This window comes from Bos mutus, chromosome 3 (assembly GCF_027580195.1).
Source record: "Bos mutus isolate GX-2022 chromosome 3, NWIPB_WYAK_1.1, whole genome shotgun sequence".
NCBI classification, from domain to species: Eukaryota; Metazoa; Chordata; class Mammalia; order Artiodactyla; family Bovidae; genus Bos; species Bos mutus.
In genome coordinates this window covers 2,905,622-2,923,978 of record NC_091619.1, presented here as the reverse complement: position 1 = coordinate 2,923,978, position 18,357 = coordinate 2,905,622, and the positions used below count along the sequence as shown (strand labels likewise).

The following is an 18,357-nucleotide window of genomic DNA, read 5'->3' as shown; positions in this document are numbered from 1 at the left end:
TTCCATTGTTTCCTCATCTATTTGCCATGAAGTGATGGGACAAGAAGCCATGATCTTAGTTTTCTGAATGTTGAGTTTTCAGCTAGCTTTTTCACTCTTCTCTTTCACTTTCATCAAGAGGCTCTTTGGTTCCTTTTCACTTTCTGCCATAAGGGTGGTGTCATCTGCATATCTGAGGTTATTGATCTTTCTCCCAGCAATCTTAATTTCACCTTGTGCTTCATCAAGCTTGGCATTTTGCACGATGTACTCTGCATATAAGTGAAATAAGCAGGATTACAATGTACAGCCTTGGTGTACTCCTTTCCCAATTTGGAACCAGTCTGTTGTTCCATGTCCAGTTCTAACTGTTGCTTCTTGACCTGCATACAGATTTATCAGGAGACAGGTAAGGTGATCTGGTATTCTCATCTCTTGAAGAATTTTCCATAGTTTGTTGTGATCCACACAGTCAAGGGCTTTGACATAGTCAATAAAGCAGAAGTAGATGTTTTCCTGGAACTCTCTTGCTTTTTTGATGATTCAATGGATGTTGGCAATTTGATCTCTGGTTCTTCTGCTTTTTCTAAATCCAGGTTGAACATATGGAATTTTACAGTTCACATACTCTTGAAGCCTGGCTTGGAGAATTTTGAGCATTACTTTGCTAGTGTGTGAGATGAGTGCAATTGTGTGGTAGTTTGAACATTCTTTGGCATTGCTCTTCTTTGGGATTGGAATGAAAATGTGGCCACTGCTGAGTTTTCTAAATTAGCTGGCACACTGAGTGCAGCACTTTCACAGCATCATTTTTCAGGATTTGAAATAGCTCAACTGGAATTCCATCACCTCCACTAGCTTTGTTCATAGTGATGCTTCCTAAGGCCCACCTGACTTCACATTCCAGGATGTCTGGTTTTAGGTGAGTGATCACGCCATCGTGGTTATGTGGGTCATGTCGATCTTTTTTGTGTAGTTCTTCTATGTATCCTTGCCACCTCTTCTTAATATCTCCTGCTTCTGTTAGGTCCATATTGTTTCCTTTATTGTGCCCATCTTTGCATGAAATGTTCCCTTGGTATCTCTGATTTTGTTGAAGAGATCTCTAGTCTTTCCCGTTCTATTGTTTTCCTCTATTTCTTTGCATTGACCACTGAGGAAGGCTTTCTTATCTCTCCTTGCCATTCTTTGGAACTGTGCATTCAAATGGGTATATCTTTCCTTTGTTCCTTGGCCTTTCACTTGTCTTCTTTTCTCAGCTATTTGTAAGGCCTCCTCAGACAACCATTTTGCCTATTTCCATTTCATTTTCTTAGGGATGGTTTTGATCACTGCCTCCTGTACAATGTCATGAACCTCCATCCATAGTTCTTCAGGCACTCTGTCTATCAAATCTAATCCCTTGAATCTATTTGTCACTTCCACTGTATATTCATAAAGGATTTGATTTAGGGCATATGTGAATGGCTAGTGGTTTTCCCTACTTTCTTCGATTTAACTCTGAATTTGGTGATAAGGAGTTCATGATCTGAGCCACAGTCAGCTCCTGGTCTTGTTTTTCTAACTGTATAGAGCTTCTCCATCTTTGGCTGCAAAGAATATAATCAATTTGATTTTGGTATTGACCATTTGGTGATGTCCATGTCTAGAGTATTCTCTGGTTTTGTTGGAGGAGGGTGTTTGCTATGACTAGCACGTTCTCTTGGCAAAACTCTGTTAGCTTTTGCCCTGCTTCATTCTGTACTCCAAGGCCAAATTTGTTGTTACTGCAGGTATCTCTTGACTTCCTACTTTTGCATTCCAGTCCCTTATGAAAAAGACATCTTTTTGGGGTGTTAGTTCTAGAAGGTCTTGTAGGTCTTCATAGCACCATTCAACTTCAGTTTCTTCAGCACTACTGGTGGGACATAGACTTGGATTACTATGATATTGAATGGTTTGCCTTGGAAATGAACAGAGATCATCCTGTCATTTTTGAGATTGCACCCAAGTACTGCATTTTGGACTCTTTTGTTGACTATGATGGCTATTCCATTTTTTTCTAAGGAATTCTTGCCCACAGTAGTGGATATAATGGTCATCTGAATCAAATCCGCCCATTCTAGTCCATTTTAGTTCACTGATTTCTAAGATGTCAATGTTCACTCTTGCCATCTCATGTTTGTCCACTTCTAATTTACCTTGATCATGGACCTAACATTCCAGGTTCCTATGCAACAGTGCTCTTTACAGCATTGGACTTTACTTCCATCACCAGTCAAATCCACAACTGGGCTTTGTTTTCACTTTGGCTCCATGTCTTCATTCGTTCTAGAGTTATTTCTTCACTTTTCTCCAGTAGCATATTGGGCACCTACTGACCTGGGGAGTTCATCTTGCAGTTTCATATCTTTTTGGCTTTTCATACTGTTCATGGGTTTCTCAAGGCAAGAATACTGAAGTGGTTTGCCATTCTTATTGACTACAATGGGAAAACTCATGATGAATACACTTAAGATTCTTTTTATGTGAAATTATAATGTTTTTGGATTAAAGTCAAATAGCCACAAGCTGGGTGTCTTATTCATAAAATGAAACTAGCTTTTGAAGCTTCATGGGCTACTTATCTTTATTCTGTTCTCTCTTTCTTTGCTTCTTAATTACACACATACATGTGTGCGTGCACACACACACACACTTTATTTTATAAGCAATATAACTATATTATGAAAATGTTAATGAAAGAAAAGTATTCTTCATAATTTCATTACCATGATAAGGACACACTTTTTTTTTTTTTGTGGTGGGGGGGTTATTCCTATTAGATTTTTTTCTGAACTAGTTACTTCATTTAAAAAATTGTATATAAACAAATTTATGTTATTTTTCTCATATTATACTATTATAAGCATTTTTTGCATGTTGTAGGATAAAGTTCACAACCAGTACTTTAAACAATTATCCATTCTATTTAGTGATTGTAGATGTATACAGTTTCCTTAAACATGCCTTAGTTTTCTAATTTTTCATGATCCTAAGTGGTGTTATGGTTGCCTTTGTGAGTAAAATATCTCCTCCATCCCCAAATTTTTAGCAACATTTCTCCAGAATGGACTCATAAGATGTGACTGTTTTAATTCACAAAACACTGCAATGCAGAGCTATTGGAGCTCCAGTAGGCTACATGGAGTTGCTAATAAATAACCCATGTTGGTCTCCCGTTTTGTGATTTGTATTGGTTTATTTGCCCTTAGAGCTTTGATTTATGGTTCTAAGGAGCAGTTTTGGAAAATCATTTACCCATCAGCTGAGACAATCTGACTATTGCACATATAAAGTCAAAGGGGGCAGACCTGAGTCAGAGGGATCTCAGACACCCAAGCCCCAGATAGCCCAACTGATGCTGCTCTTCCCAGGAGGATAACCCAGATTCTGGGCACAGTGACTGCAGGAAGGAACATGGAGAAGTTGTCACCATGTTTTCTGGTCATCATTATCCTCTTTAGTGGTTTTTCTCAGGTAGGTAGGTGCTGCTTCAGGTGGTAGCTGGGCTCTTGTATCAGGGCTGTCTGTGCAAAGCCACGTTAGGGAAAATAGCCAGCACTGGGGAGGGATTGTGATGTGGCAAAGAAGGCAGGCTGCAGTTTTTAAGTACAATCTCCTGTACATAGTAAAAGAATGCATCTTTGTGGCCTAACAAAGATAGAAAAGAGACAACAGGCCCAAGATGGAGTCAGTTGTGTTAACCCCCAAGTCAGCAAACCAAGACCTAATACCTAACTTAACTGCAGCTTCAGCCTCTCCCCAAAATGTGACCTTTCACCAGTCAATCTGAAATTACATGATCAGGATTAATAAGGTAATCTACCCAATAAAACCCTTTCCTTCCCCCATAGAAAGGTGACCTTGCCTGAAATAATCCACCCTTTGCTAGAAACTTCTGCTTCTTACCGCTTTCTGCCTATAAAAGGCTTTTATTTGGATAAGCTCTTTGAAATTCCTTTCTGTTAGATGGGAGGTTGCCTGCTTCATGAATCATTGAATTAAAGCCAATTAGATCTTTCCATTTACTCAGTTTAGCAGATTTGGAGGCAGTGACAAGACTTCAAAGATTTCTTTCAAGAGTTTTTGAAACAAGAGACATGGGTGTGGTCTGTTTGGAGTTTTTTTGGTTTGGTCATCTTCAGTGGGGCCCTGGGCTAGTTGCTCTATGTTCTGAGCTCTGCTCTCCTTTGTATCAAGCTCCTGGTCTAATTGGCTTGCTAGTCAGTTCCCTATTTGATTTGAAATCTCAGCCCTTGTTTCTGTCCTCAGATTCCATTTGGGAATGATTGATGGCTCAGTATGAAGTTCTCCATTGTGTGGAACCTCAGTCTGCAATTCATAGTTGGGGACCTGCTGGTTCAGTTCTTTATCCACCCCACAAATTCCACATCAGGTGAACAGCTGGAGCAGGACTAGGTCCCACTGAAAAACTAGACTGGGTTTCAGATTGTACTGAGTTTGACTTAAGGTGTACGGGGTCTAGTAAGTAAAGGCTATTGCTAATGAGAATCATAAAAGCAAAAAAGAAAAAACCCCATATAATTGGTCAACATGGCTCAGGCAGTTGAAAGCTGTGCTCAGGCAGTTAAAAGCTGTCAGAGTGCCTCTGCCCTCCCAATACAGGTGGCCCAGGTTTAATCGCTGGTCGGGGAACTAGATCCCACAGCCACAGTGAAGATTGAAGGTCTGAATACTACAACTAAGCCCTGGTGCAGCCAAATAAATAAGCAAATAAGTCTTAAGAAAAATAAAAATAAATAAAGAAGAAAGTTGTATAAGGTTTGTGGAAAAGGAATCTGGTAAGGGTTTTTATGCATGGTTGAGACTGGCTAAGGTGGAAATGAATTCTAGTGAATAAATTTTAATATAAAAAGGAAGCAGTTATAAAGTTAGAATGTGCTTTCCCCCTCTGTGAAAACAATAAGGTTTTATTGAACTGTTGTTCCGCTCTTGATAAGAGATTGTAAAAGTTTTCTTTTCTGACCTTTTAAGTAATTTGCCTAGAAAAGAAAGATTTTGTGTCTTATCAGAATAATTTCCTGTGCTATCTTTATCGGGTCTTTTGATTAGTTAAGAAAGCTGAGTCTTCTTTAGTAAAAGAGCTACATTTTTCTTTAGCATTACTTAACTTCCTGCATTTGCCTTTGAAGTCTTTAACTGCTATTATTGTTAAATGGATAACAGTATTTTTTCACAGTGATCTATGATCCTGCTTGACCAAGGACTTTAAAATCTTTTGATTTCTTTGACAAACTTTCCCCAGGTCAAATTCTAAATGAAGTCATTTTGACCTCAAACTAACTTTGGGATATTACAGGTTCCCTGCAAAATTTTAAAACACTTGTTCTCTCTTTGTATAAAAGGAAATGTTAAACAATTTGGTTTATTTGATGTATTAAATCATATTGGAAGCATTGTCAAATAAGAAGTAGTACTAAGCCTTCTTTATGTTGTATTTGTATAAGTTATAAATTTTGTAAAATTGTGATAAATTCCTAGAAATCGGACATATCCTGGTATGATTATCAGTCATAATGCCAGTTATCTTAAAACATTTTATATCACAGAAATATGCAAATTTCCTTGTCAATGCCATTAAAATGAGCTTTCAACAGATTTTTAATGATGGGCATTTTAAAGTTTTTTGTCACTTACAGACAGTTATTGTTTTACTCAGATGCTTTTGTAAAAGTATTTCTTCAAATGTGCTTCATCTTCAAGAAGATTAGTGGAAAGGACTTTGACAAGTACAGGTTTCTGTTAGCTTTAAGATCATAAAACTGAATTGAGTAAAAATTTACAGAACTAATGGAAAAGCTGGATTTGAGCAAACAAATATTAATTACATAGGACTGAATGGATTAAGGAGGAAGATTATAATTTTTTTGTTTGAAATATTGCTGATTCTTTAATATTTTTGTCTCCAAATTTCAGAAAATCTTTTTTCTTAAGCTGTCTATGACTTAAAGCAATTTGGCAAAGTATACCTTTGTAAACAAAGATGAAACATTTACTTTTTCTCTCTACCCGATCCCTCTCCAAAACTCTTGAATATTCTTTTCATGGCATTAGGGTTAGTCATTTACATAAATTTAGTAAGAATCTGTTCTCCTTGTAACAGATTTGTAACACAACTACAAATACAGGTTATATTACCAAGGTGTTAGCTGAAATGTCATATTTGAGGGAGATGTGTATAGACTCAGATATGACTGTTTCTTTTAAATTTTTATTTTTAATTAGCAGATAATTAATTCACAATGATGCAATAGTTTCTGCCATACATCAACATGAATCAGTTGTAACTACACATACGTCCCCTCCTTCTTAAACCTCCCTCCCAACTCCCTCCCCATTCCACTCCTCTAGGTTGTCACAAAGCACCAGCTTTGGGTTCCCTGCGTCATATAGCAAATTCCCACTGGATATCTATTTTACATATAGTAATGTATATGTTTCAATGCTACTCTCTCAAATCACCCCACCCTCTGCTTCCCCACTGTGTCCAAAATTCTGTTCTTTATGTCTTTGTTTTCCTTTGCTGCCCTGCAAGTAGGATCATCAGTATTATCTTTCTAGAGTCCATATACATGTGTTAATATATTTGTCTTTCTCTTTCTGACTTACTTCACTCTGTATAATAGGCTCTAGACTCATCTCCCTCATTAGAACTGACTCAAATGCATCCTTTTTATAGCTGAGTAATAATCCATTATTACTGGAAGAAGCACAAGCTGGAATCAAGATTGCCAGGAGAAATATCAATCACCTCAGATATGCAGATGACACCACCCTCATGGCAGAAAGTGAAGAGGAACTAAAAAGCCTCTTGATGAAAGTGAAAGAGGAGAGTGAAACAGTTGGCTTAAAGCTCAACATTCAGAAAACAAAGATCATGGCATCTGGTCCCATCACTTCATGGCAAATAGATGGGGAAACAGTGGAAACAGTGTCAGACTTTATTTTTTGGGGTTCCAAAATCACTGCACATGGTGATTGCAGCCATGAAATTAAAAGACGCTTACTCCTTGGAAGGAAAGTTATGACCAATCTAGATAGCATATTCAAAAGCAGAGGCATTACTTTACCAACAAAGTCTGTCTAGTCAAGGCTATGGTTTTTCCAGTAGTCATGTATGGATGTGAGAGTTGGACTGTGAAGAAAGCTGAGTGCCAAAGAATTGATGCTTTTGAATTGTGGTGTTGGAGAAGACTCTTGAGAGTCCCATAGACTGCAAGGAGATCCAACCAGTCCATTCTAAAGGAGATCGGTCCTGGGTGTTCTTTGGAAGGAATGATGCTAAAGCTGAAACTCCAGTACTTTGGCCACCTTATGCAAAGAGTTGACTCACTGGAAAAGAGTCTGATGCTGGGAGGGATTGGGGGCAGGAGGAAAAGGGGACGACAGAGGATAAGATGGCTGGATGGCATCACCGACCTGATGGATGTGTGTTGGGTGAACTCCGGGAGTTGGTGATGGACAGGGAGGCCTGGCGTGCTGCAATTCATGGGGTCGCAAAGAGTCAGACACGACTGAGCGACTGAACTGAACTGAACTGAATAATCCATTGTGTAAATGCACTGTAACTTCTTTATCCATTCATCTGTTGATGGACATATAGGTTGCTTCCATGTCTTAGCTATTGTAAACAGTATTGCAATGAACATTGGGGTACATGTGTCTTTTTCAACTGTGGTGTCTGCAGGCTATCTCCCAGTAGTGGGAGTTTGGGGTCATATAGTAGTTTTATTCCTAGTTTTTAAAGGAATCTCCATGGTGTTCTGTATAGTGGTGTATCAATTTACATTCCCACTAACGGAACAACAGGGTTCCTTTTACTCCACATCCTCTCCAGCGTTTATTGTTTGTAGACTTTTTGATGATGGACATTCTGACCAGTGTGAGATGATACCTCATTGTAGTTTTGATTTGCATATCACTAATAATGAGTGATGTTGAATATCTTTTCATGTGTATCCTAGCCATTTGTATGTCTTCTTTGGTAAAATGTCTGTTTAGGTCATCTTCCCACTTTTTGACAGGGTTGTTTGTTTTTCTGGTATTGAGCTCCATGAGCTGCTAGTATATTTTGAAGGTTAGTGCTTTGTCAGTTGTTTCCTTTGCTATTATTTTTTCCCACTCTAAAAATTGTCTTTTCACTTTTCTTATAGTTTCCTTCATCGTGCAAGTTTTGGGGTTAAGTTAGGTCCCATTTGTTTATTTTTGTTTTTATTTCCATTACTCTGCTGCTACTGCTGCTAAGTCACTTCAGTTATGTCCAACTCTGTGCGACCCCATAGACGGCAGCCCACCAGGCTCCCCTGTCCTATTACTCTAGGAGGTGGGTAATAGAAGATCTTGCTGTGATTCATGTCAAAGAGTGTTCTGTCTGTTTTCCTCTAATAGTTTTATAGTTTCTGGCATTACATTTAAGTCTTTAATCCATTTTGAGATTATTTTTTATGTATAGAGGTAGGTAGTGTTCTAATTTCATTATTTTATACATAGCTGACCAGTTTTCCCAGCACCACTTATTGAAGAGACTGTCTTTTCTCCATTGTATATTTTTGCCTCCTTTGTCAAAGATAGGGTGCCCATAGGGGCATGAATTTATCTCTGGACTTTCTATCTTGTTCCATTGATCTATACTTCTATTTTTGTGCCACTACCATGCTGTCTTGATGGCTGTAGCTTTGTAGTATACTCTGAAGGCAGGAAGGTTGATTCCTCCAGCTCTGTTGTTCTCTCTCAAGATTGCTTTTGCTATTCAGATGACCATGAGTTTTAAGGAATTAAGGTTTACTCTCTGGAGTCAATAAAGTCCCTTGGGAAAATGGCCTGGTATTTTACTTACAAGGTTTCAACAGAGCAGTCTTCAAAAGAGCTTGCATGGTCAATCACTATCCTTGCTGCCTTTATGTAAATAATCAGGAAAGACTGAGGACAGGAGGAGAATCAGGGGAGAGAGGATGTGATGGTTGGATGGCATCACTGACTCAGTGGACATGTGTTTGAGCAAACTCCAGGAGATAGTGATGGATAGGGAAGCCTGGTGTGCTGCAATCCATGGGGTCTCAGAAAGTTGGACATGACTTAGTGACTGAACAACAACAACAGCAACAACAAAGGCCAAATTTAGTGCAAATAAATTAGTTGTACTGTGGTTATCTTTGATTTTTAAAAATGGGGGTGATTATAAAATGATTATAAAATAAAAATGGGAACGATTATAGAGAAAAAAGTTATGTGTGCACATTTGTAGATATTAAGTTGTAATCCTGTTGATTATCTTTGAGATTTTGTTATATATCTACAAGTTGGACTGGGTCCTGAATTCTTCTATTTTCCTAATGAATTTGGCTATAAATCTCCAAAGACATGTTTCCATTTTCTCCCATTCTGATTTGGAATCACTGAGAAAAAAGATTGCCCTTGAATCTCTTTGGAAGGGACTCATGATCCTTCTCCCTACCCAAATGGCAGGTAAAATCCAGGGACTTGAACCTTAGGTACACATCTCGTAGTCACAGAAGGCTCCGTTTGACTTCTGGTCCTGCATACCAGCTGGAGACATCTCAGGCTGATCAAAAGGGAGGAACTGTTAAAAAAAAAAAAAAGAGAGAGAGAGAGAGAGGCAACTGTTTGAAAATGGAGTCACTTGTGTTAAGCCCCATGTTAGCAAGTCAAAATGCAATAACTATTCTAATTGTAATTTCAGCCTCTCCCAGGAATGTGACATTTACCTTGTCAGTCTGGAATTACCTGGCCTCTCTAATAAGGTAATCTACCCAATAAGACGCCATTTTTCTCCCATAAGAAGTTGACCTTGTCATAGGTCTTTGCTAAATAGCCCACTGAAATAACCCACTCTTTGCTAAAAAGTTCTCTTCCTATTCTTTTCTGTCTATAACAGTTTTTGATTTTTTACAGCTCTTTGAAATTCCTTTCTATCAGCTAGATGGGATGTTGCCCAGTTCATGAATCACTGAATAATGACAATTATATCTTTAGATTTACTCAATTGAATTTTGATTTTTAACAAAGCTCCACTGTTGACGTTTCCCTTCTCGTTTTTTCACCCTACAGATATGCACACAAAGGACTTTGTGTTCCCCAAAGAGTCGGATAATTCCTATGTGACACTGATGGCACACTTAACTAAACCACTCCAGGCCATCACGTGTGCCTGCACATCTTTACTGACCTAACCTTCAACTATAGCCTCTTCTCTTACACCACAAGGAAACAGCATAATGAGATTCTCCTCTGCAACATAATGAGGGACTGGCAGGTACAGTGTATTATGGGTGGAGCTGACATCTTTTTCAAGTCTCCTGAGGGTTCTCCTGCACCAAAGCACTTCTGTATGATCTGGGAGTTTGCCTCTGAGATCACAAGGCTCCGGGTGGATGGGAAGCCCATGGTGAGGAGGAGTCTGGAAGAGGGAACCTCTCTGGGGGCAAAGGCCAGCATCATCCCGGGAAAGGAGCAGTCTGTGTTCACTGGGGGCTTTGATAAAAACCAGTGTTTGGTGGGAGACATTGGAGGTATGAACATGTAAGACTTTGTGCTGTTGCCAGAAGAGATTAGCAGTGTCTGTGCTGGTGGGACCTTCAGTCCTAACATCCTTAACTGGCAGGTGCTCAAGTGAAAAAAAAAAAACCACAAAAAACCACAAAAAACATGGTGACAAATGCCACCTATGGCCAAATGCCACCTATGGCCCTGAGGCCCTTTCGCTAATCCTGAAGATGCCTTCTGGGGATTACACCTTACATTTCCCGTGTTTCTGGCTCTGATGTTTCACTGACCCCTTGTGCCCCGGGGGAGTGTATTTCCTTCTCCTTTCACCACTCTTTTTCTATCAGCACATGGGATAGTGCTGAGAAGAGGGTCTTAAACATGGTTCCACATTAGGATTACCAAGCCATGCCCTAAGCTAATTAAACCTGAATTGGGAGGCGGGTGTGGGACCCAAACATCAGTGTTTATTAAAGCTCTTCAAGTAATTCCAGCTTTCAGGGGAGGTAGAGAGCCACTGAATTTTAATCATAGTTTAAGAGCAAGTGGGCTGACTTTTCTCCTAAAAGACTGAGTGTTTTTAACTGTAGTCCTGCCAATATTTTCATTTCCTTTTCACAGGCACACCAACCCCATCTACTGTGTTTTATTAAATTATCTAAAGAATACAGGAATAGAATTTTTCCAGCATTCTGCTTCCACCAGCAGGATGTGGTCATTAAATATTAGATTTATCTTTAATTCTTTAATCCTTTCAATTTGAATATTCAAAAACTGAAAAAGGCGTTTTTGTTGTTGTTTCTGTTTAATTTGTTCTATTTTTTCTTCAGGATCACCAGTTTTTATTATGTGAAATTTCCATTATTTTTTCTTCTTGTTTATTATCACCCAGATTACTTTTATGTGTGTCCCTCATCCTTACATTTTGAGCTTTTATTTCTTCAAACCTATCCTTCATATTTGTGTTAAGGAGGAAGAATTTTTCCTCCATGCCTCTAGGCTGTTTTGTTGGCCTAAGAATTAAATTGACATTAGACAAATTAACAGGAGAAAATAAAACAAAAATTTAATTTATACTTAGGAAAAACCTGAAAAATTTAGTAACTTGCCAAAATGGCCAAAATCATCATCTTAGATTGGCACTTGAACCCATGGTCTTTTCATTAGAGTCACTCACCTGGTGTCTGGACTTACTGAGGCTGAGGTTCTTTTGTGCCTCAGAACAGAAAGAATTCAGTGAGAAACAAAGTGATAGGTAAGGAATGGATTTATTTAGAGAGAAACAAACTCCACAGAGTGTGGGCCATCTCAGAAGGCAAAAGGGCCTGAAATATGGTGTGATTAGTTTTCATGGGCTTGGTTATCTCATAGGCTTATGAGTGAGAGGATTATGTCAACTATTTCAGGTAAGGGGCAGAGGTTTCTAGGAATTGAGCCCCTGCCTACTTTTTGATCTTTGATGGTGATGCTGGTGAGTGTGTCCCTTAGCTTGTTGACGTGTTACAAGTAGTGTATGCTGAGGCTCAGGTCTACTGGAAGTTGACTCATCCACTATCTTGGACCTATTTGGTTCTAATTAGTTTATGTCACATCCTCAAGTTATGTTATTCTTTTAATTGTGTGCTGCCCGCTTCCCTTCTGTTTCAGTAGGGGGAACTTGGCAGGGCTTGGAGACCAAACCCCTCATTGTGTCCCACTGTCTCTGTATGGCATAGGAAACATTTGTTTTTCTATCTCTATGTGAAATATCTTTTTCCCCTTTGAAGGCTCAAATTCCTACCCCATTCTCCTTCTTTCAGTGGCTTATAAGCCACAATTCCCTAACTAATCCTTGTGCCTCATTTTTCTTATGGGACCTTTATTCATACACAATTAAATTTGGTTTTCTCCTGTTAATTTGTCTCATGCCAATTTAATTTTTAGACCAGCCGGAAGAACTTAAAAGGGTCGAGGGAACTGTTTCCCTTCCCTAACACCAGCCACAGGGCTGATGTTGTGATCCCTCCTGAGTCCTATGTTTATTGCTCAATTCCTTTAGAGCACACAGGGAAAGAGATGAGATTGTTCTTTCAGAGCTCTAACAGGAGCATGGAGACAGACAGAAGCTTCTCTTTTGATAGCTCTATATTTTGTGGTTCCACACCTATAATCAGATCTATAGGAGATCAAACCAGTCAGTCCTAAAGGAAATCAACCCTGAATATTCATTGGAAGGATTGATGCTGAAGCTGAAGCTCCAGTACTTTGGCCACCTGATGCAAAGAGCCGACTCATTGGAAAAGACCCTGAAAAAGGAAAGATTGAGGGCAGGAGGAGAAGGGGGTTACAGAGGATGAGGTGGCTGGATGGTATCACTGACTCAATGGCATGAGTTTGAGCAAACTCAGGAAGATAGTGAAGGACAGGGAAACCTGGAGTGCTGCAATCCACGGGGTCTCAGACAGTCGGACATGACAGTGAATGAACAATATACAAACAGTAGGAAGTGGGGCTGAGCAGACTTCAGGCTTGAGCAGAATAATGGACAACCTCTTACAAGACAGCAGAGAGGGTCTGCGAACAGTCGAATCTGGCCTCTGTAGTCCAACGCTGAATTAACTCTCAGAGTTAATTAACACCCAGAGTTTTGGGTGAAGTAGAAAAGAATAGCTTTATTGCTTTTCCAGGCAAAGAGGGACATGGTGGGCTTGTGCTCCTTAAAACTGTGTGTCCTAACTCATGCAGACTTGGTGAGGAGTTTTATAGCAATAGTTCAAGTGCAGAGTTGCTGATAAGGATTAGGGTATATAGGACTTGCACTTTTAAAATCTGGCTTCAGGTGGTCTCAGGATGAACTTCTCGAAGTTAGCAAACTCTGACGTTTTCTAGAATGAATAATGCTAACATATTCCATTTGTTGGTGGTTTTAGTTTTATAGAGAGCTCAAGTGAAGTAAAGTGAAAGTCACTCGGTCATGTCCAACTTTTTGCGACCCCATGGACTGTACTGTCTATGGAATTCTCCAGGCCAGAATACTGGAGTGGGTAGCCTTTCCCTTCTCCAGAGGATCTTCCCAACCCAGAGATCCAACCCAGGGCTCCTGCATTGCAGGTGGATTCTTTACCAGCTGAGCCACAAGGGAAGCCCAAGAATACTGGAGTGGGTAGCCTATCCCTTCTCCAGCAGATCTTCCTGACCCAGGAATCAAACTGTTAGGGGAAGCACACTGACTGAAACCGCCCACCCTGGCCAGGTACTATAGTAACCATTTGCATGAGTTATTTTATGACAGGGGATCCTGATAAGGAATACGGAACTAATAAGCCACCATCAAGGAAGAGTTTGGGAAAGGTCGAAAGGAGACACCGGTTGTCCGTCCACTTCCCAGAATCCCTCTCGCTAGCATCCATCTTGGCTGAGTGATGTGTGCCCCACCAGGGAAGACTCTGAATTAGAATGATTGGCCAAAGACCACCCGGAAACTAATCCCATCACCATAAAACCGGAGACTGCGAGCCACGTGGCAGAGCAGTTCTCCTGGGTTCCCTTACCCTACTGCTCTCCACCCGGGTGTCCTTTCCCAATAAAATCTCTTTGTCAGCACATGTGTCTCCTCAGACAATTCATTTCCGATTGTTAGACAAGAGCCCAGTTTCGGGCCCAGGTAGGGGTCCCCCCTCCTGCAACAAAACTGGAGTCTCCTGCATTGCAGGTGGATTCTTTACCAACTGAGCAATCAGGGAAGCCAACAGAGAGCTCAAAAATACTGTTATATGTATCCTTCAAGGCAGAACTAGGACCCTGACCCAAGACAGCACGACTGTTTCTTGGCTGCTCCTTGCTGTCTCTGCCTTCCCCTTCCCTGATTAGCAACTGTTTTAAAGGCCAGGAGCTTCATAGGGTCCTGCTCAGTTTCTAATTGGATTTCAAAGCCCAGGGTCTGGATTAGAGATCCAGTAGGTTAAAGGGATTCATCATTGAATAAATACAGAAGAAAGAAGACTCTGACTCTGTGAACAGTTTGTCAGCTTGTGGTGGAGGAAAAAAAATGGAAATTATCACAAACGTAAGGAAAAAGGGGAACCTTTGAAAGATCTTTGCTTCAGATGCTTGTGGCTATAGGGAATAGGTTTGCTCTGCAGTGGAATTGTTTGGGAAAACACACTGAAACTGCCCACCCTGGCCAGTCACCATAGTAACCATTTGTGTGAGTTATTTTACCACAGGAGGTCCCAGTAAGGAACACAGAACTAACAAGCCATCACTAACTGGGAGAGTTCAGGAAAGGTCAAAAGGAGACTCCACGTGCCCTTCTGCCTCCCAGCATCCTTCTTGCTGTAATCTGTCCTGGCAGAGTGATGCATGAGCCACTAGGAAGAACCCTGAGTCAGAATGACCGTCCAGAGAAAACCCAGAAATGAATTCCATCACCATAAACCCGAGACTGCAAGCCATGTGGCAGAGTAGTCCTCTTAGGTTCCCTTACCCTCCTGCACTCTGCCCAGGTGCCCCTTCCCAATAAAATCTCTTGCATTGTGAGCATGAGTGTCTTCTTGGACAATTCATTTCTGAGTGTTAGACAAGCGCCCACTCTTGGGCCCCGGAAAGAGTCCCCCTTCCTGCAACAGAATGTGGGTGACAGTGAAGGGTGAGGGGGCTTCAGAATTTCACGTGTGGTCAGAAATGTTGGATTTTTTAGATCAGAAACTCAGGGAGAATGAAATCAACTTAAAGGACAGACTTTATTTTATAGGCAAAACAAAAGTAAGTAGGAAAGGAAAGGGAGGTACTGTGATCTGCTGTGTTGGTTCTACAGGGAGTAAAAGAAACAGGGTTAGTGTGAGCAGTTGGCTTCACCTTTCACAGCTCAGCAGTCAGCTTGCTTCAAAAGAACAGAGAGAAAGGAAGTGGGATGTTAGAGGAAGCAGCATCAGATCAAACTTCTGAGGAAAAGAAGGTGGAAAGAAAGGTTTTTGTATCATTGAATAGCCCAAGTCAATTCAGGCCTGGAAACTCTAAATCTTCAGAAGGTGGTGGCTGGGCGGAGCTGGACTGGAGGACAAGGGGGTCACAGCTGACCTCCTGTGAGAGCAAGGCTTTGCAAGCACTAACTACACCTCACAAATTCAGAGTCCTCCGACCTCTTGCTGGGAGGTCAGGCTCAAAGAGGAAGCATTGCCACACAGGCTGGTGATGAGAGAATGATCTTTTCAAATGTAAATAAGACCAAGTCCTCTCCAGAGGAAAAACCTGCAAAGGCTTCCCAATGCACTTAGAATAATTTACAACACTTTTCCTGGTGCTCAAAGCTCTGTGATTTCAGACTTCTCTTTCCTTCAGTCACAGCCTCACACACCTCTTACTTGCTCCAGGTTCCCAGCCCTCCTGCCATGTTCCCTTTCCATTTCTTCCACAAACGTCTTAGAGGAAATCTCTGACTGAAACCATCCACCCTGGTCAGGCACCACAGTAGCCATGTGCATAGTTATTTTACAACAGGAGGTCCTGGTAAGGAACATGGAACTAACAAGCCACCATCAATCAGAAGAATCCGGGAAAGATCAAAAGGAGACAGGAGACCCCCAGTCCATTTGTCCTTTGGATTCCTTCTGGTTGGTTGAGCCATGTGCATACCACCAGGAAGGACCCTGAGTCAGAATGATTGGCCAGAGACAACCTGGAAACTAATCCCGTCACCATAAACCCAGGACTGTGAGCCACGTGGCAGAGCAGTCCTCCCGGGTTCCCTTACCCTGCTGCACTCTGCCCAGGTGCTGTTATAGCCAGGCGTTCTGGGAAACAAACTCACTCAGAAGGACAATGCAGATAGTGGAGTGCGGTTTATTACGCCGGCGGGCCCAAGGCAGAGTCTCCTCTTAGCCAAGGACCCCGACCAGCATTTGTGAAAATCTTTTATACCCCATGTGTATGTATCCAAACCCACCACCCCAATTTCCTTGAGACTTACATAAAACAAAGGAAGGGTAAATACAATCACAAATAACCCTATTATTAAAGTGTTATCAAGTGTTAGGTGTTTAAACAGTTAATAATCAATAAGCCTGCGGTTACACTCTGATAGATACAGAAAGAATTTATGACCTGTTCGGAGGCAGGGGTGATTAGAGTATGTTTTCTCTTCAGTTCAGTTCAGTCACTCAGTCATGTCTGACTCCTTGTGACCCCATGAATTGCAGCATGCCAGGCCTCCCTGTCCATCACCAACTCCTGGAGTTCATTCAGACTCAGGTCCATCGAGTCAGTGATGCCATCCAGCCATCTCATCCTCTGTCGTCCCCTTCTCCTCTTGCCTCCAATCCCTCTCAGCATCAGAGTCTTTTCCAATGAGTCAACCATTCGCATGAGGTGGCCAAATCACTGGAGTTTCAGCTTTAGCATCATTCTTTCCAAAGAAGGAATTCCCAGGTTCTAGAATGGTATGGGTCATAGTATTTTCTCAATAAATATTTGATGAATTAACTAACTCTGGAGGAGGCAGCAGCAGTGAAGAAATGATTTGGATGCTTCTGAGAATGAAGAAATACTTAAAAGAGTGAGAGATTGTAAAACTATTTTTGCTCACAGAATGGTCTGTTATAAATGTGTAATAACTTTCTTCTTAGAGAAGGGAGGGAATGGCCATGGAGTCTGCATTTGATTCAGCAGTACGCTTCTGAGAATAAAGCAGAAAGAAGATGGAAATTTAAAAATTACCAAGAATGAATGGAATAGAAAGTAGAGTGATCAGATAACTTTAGGAGAAATCTGTCAATTGCAGACCATCTCAAATCTCCAAAAATTTCAACTGACTTAAAAAAAATATACAACGTGAGACTTGCATGTTACATTTTATTTGGGGCAAAATCAGGACTGCAGCCTGAGAGACAGCATCTCAGAAAGCTCTGAGAAACTGCTCCAAAGAGGTGGGAGATTAGGTGGCAATGCTAGTGATGGGGAGTGGCTGTAAATACAAATTTTGATCACTTACCCGCTTCTCACCTCTTGCTGTGTGACCTGGTTGCTAATAGGCCACTGACCTGGTCTGTGGCCTGGGACCTGGGGACACTTTCTTTAGAATGTGAAAGTGAAAAGTGAAAATATTAGTCACTTAGTTGTGTCTGACGCTTTGAGACCCTATGTAGCCAGGCTCCTCTGTCCATGGGATTTTCCAGGCAAGAATACCAGAGGGGTTAGCCATTCCCTTCTCCAAGGGATCTTTCAGACCCAGGGGTTAAATCCAGGTCGCCTGCACTGCAGGAAGATTCTTTATGATCTGAGCTACCAGGGAGCCCTTAAAGTGTAATTCAGGCAAACAAAGACCTCTCGCATAACCACAATACAACCATGAAAATTAGGAAATACTAATGCGTTACTATTATCTAATTTATAGATCCCATTCAAGTTTCACCAATTCTCCCAGTCATGTCCTGTATAGTTTTTACTGAAGGAAAAATACACAACATAAAAGTTATGAGTTAAGTTTTATTCAGGGGCCTTACTGGGGACTACAGCCTGGGAGGCAGCCTCTCAGTAGCTCTGAGAAACTGCACTGAAGAGGTAGAGGAGCCAGCCTATATGCTTTTTTTTTGTTTTAGCTAGGAAATACAGGTAGTCAAGGATACATCTTGGTAAAAGATTACTGCTAATCACAAAGTATAGATACCTCAAGTTCATATTTTTAGGACTTTTCTATTTTTGGAAAGAGGCAAGCATCTGTAGTCATTGAAATGTTTTCTGAGATGTTCATCTAAATATATAAGGGCCTGTTTATCCAAAGCACAGAGTTCTTCATCTAGTTTTTTTCCATCCTAAATTCCCCTCAGGGTGCACTGTCAGTGGGCATCTGCACTAAGT

General features: G+C 40.9%; 1 pseudogene; it reads left to right on the top strand.

The window, feature by feature from the left end:
- Positions 1-3,417: 3,417 nt before the first annotated feature.
- Positions 3,418-10,654, top strand: LOC102283430 (C-reactive protein-like; annotated as a pseudogene).
- Positions 10,655-18,357: the final 7,703 nt, after the last annotated feature.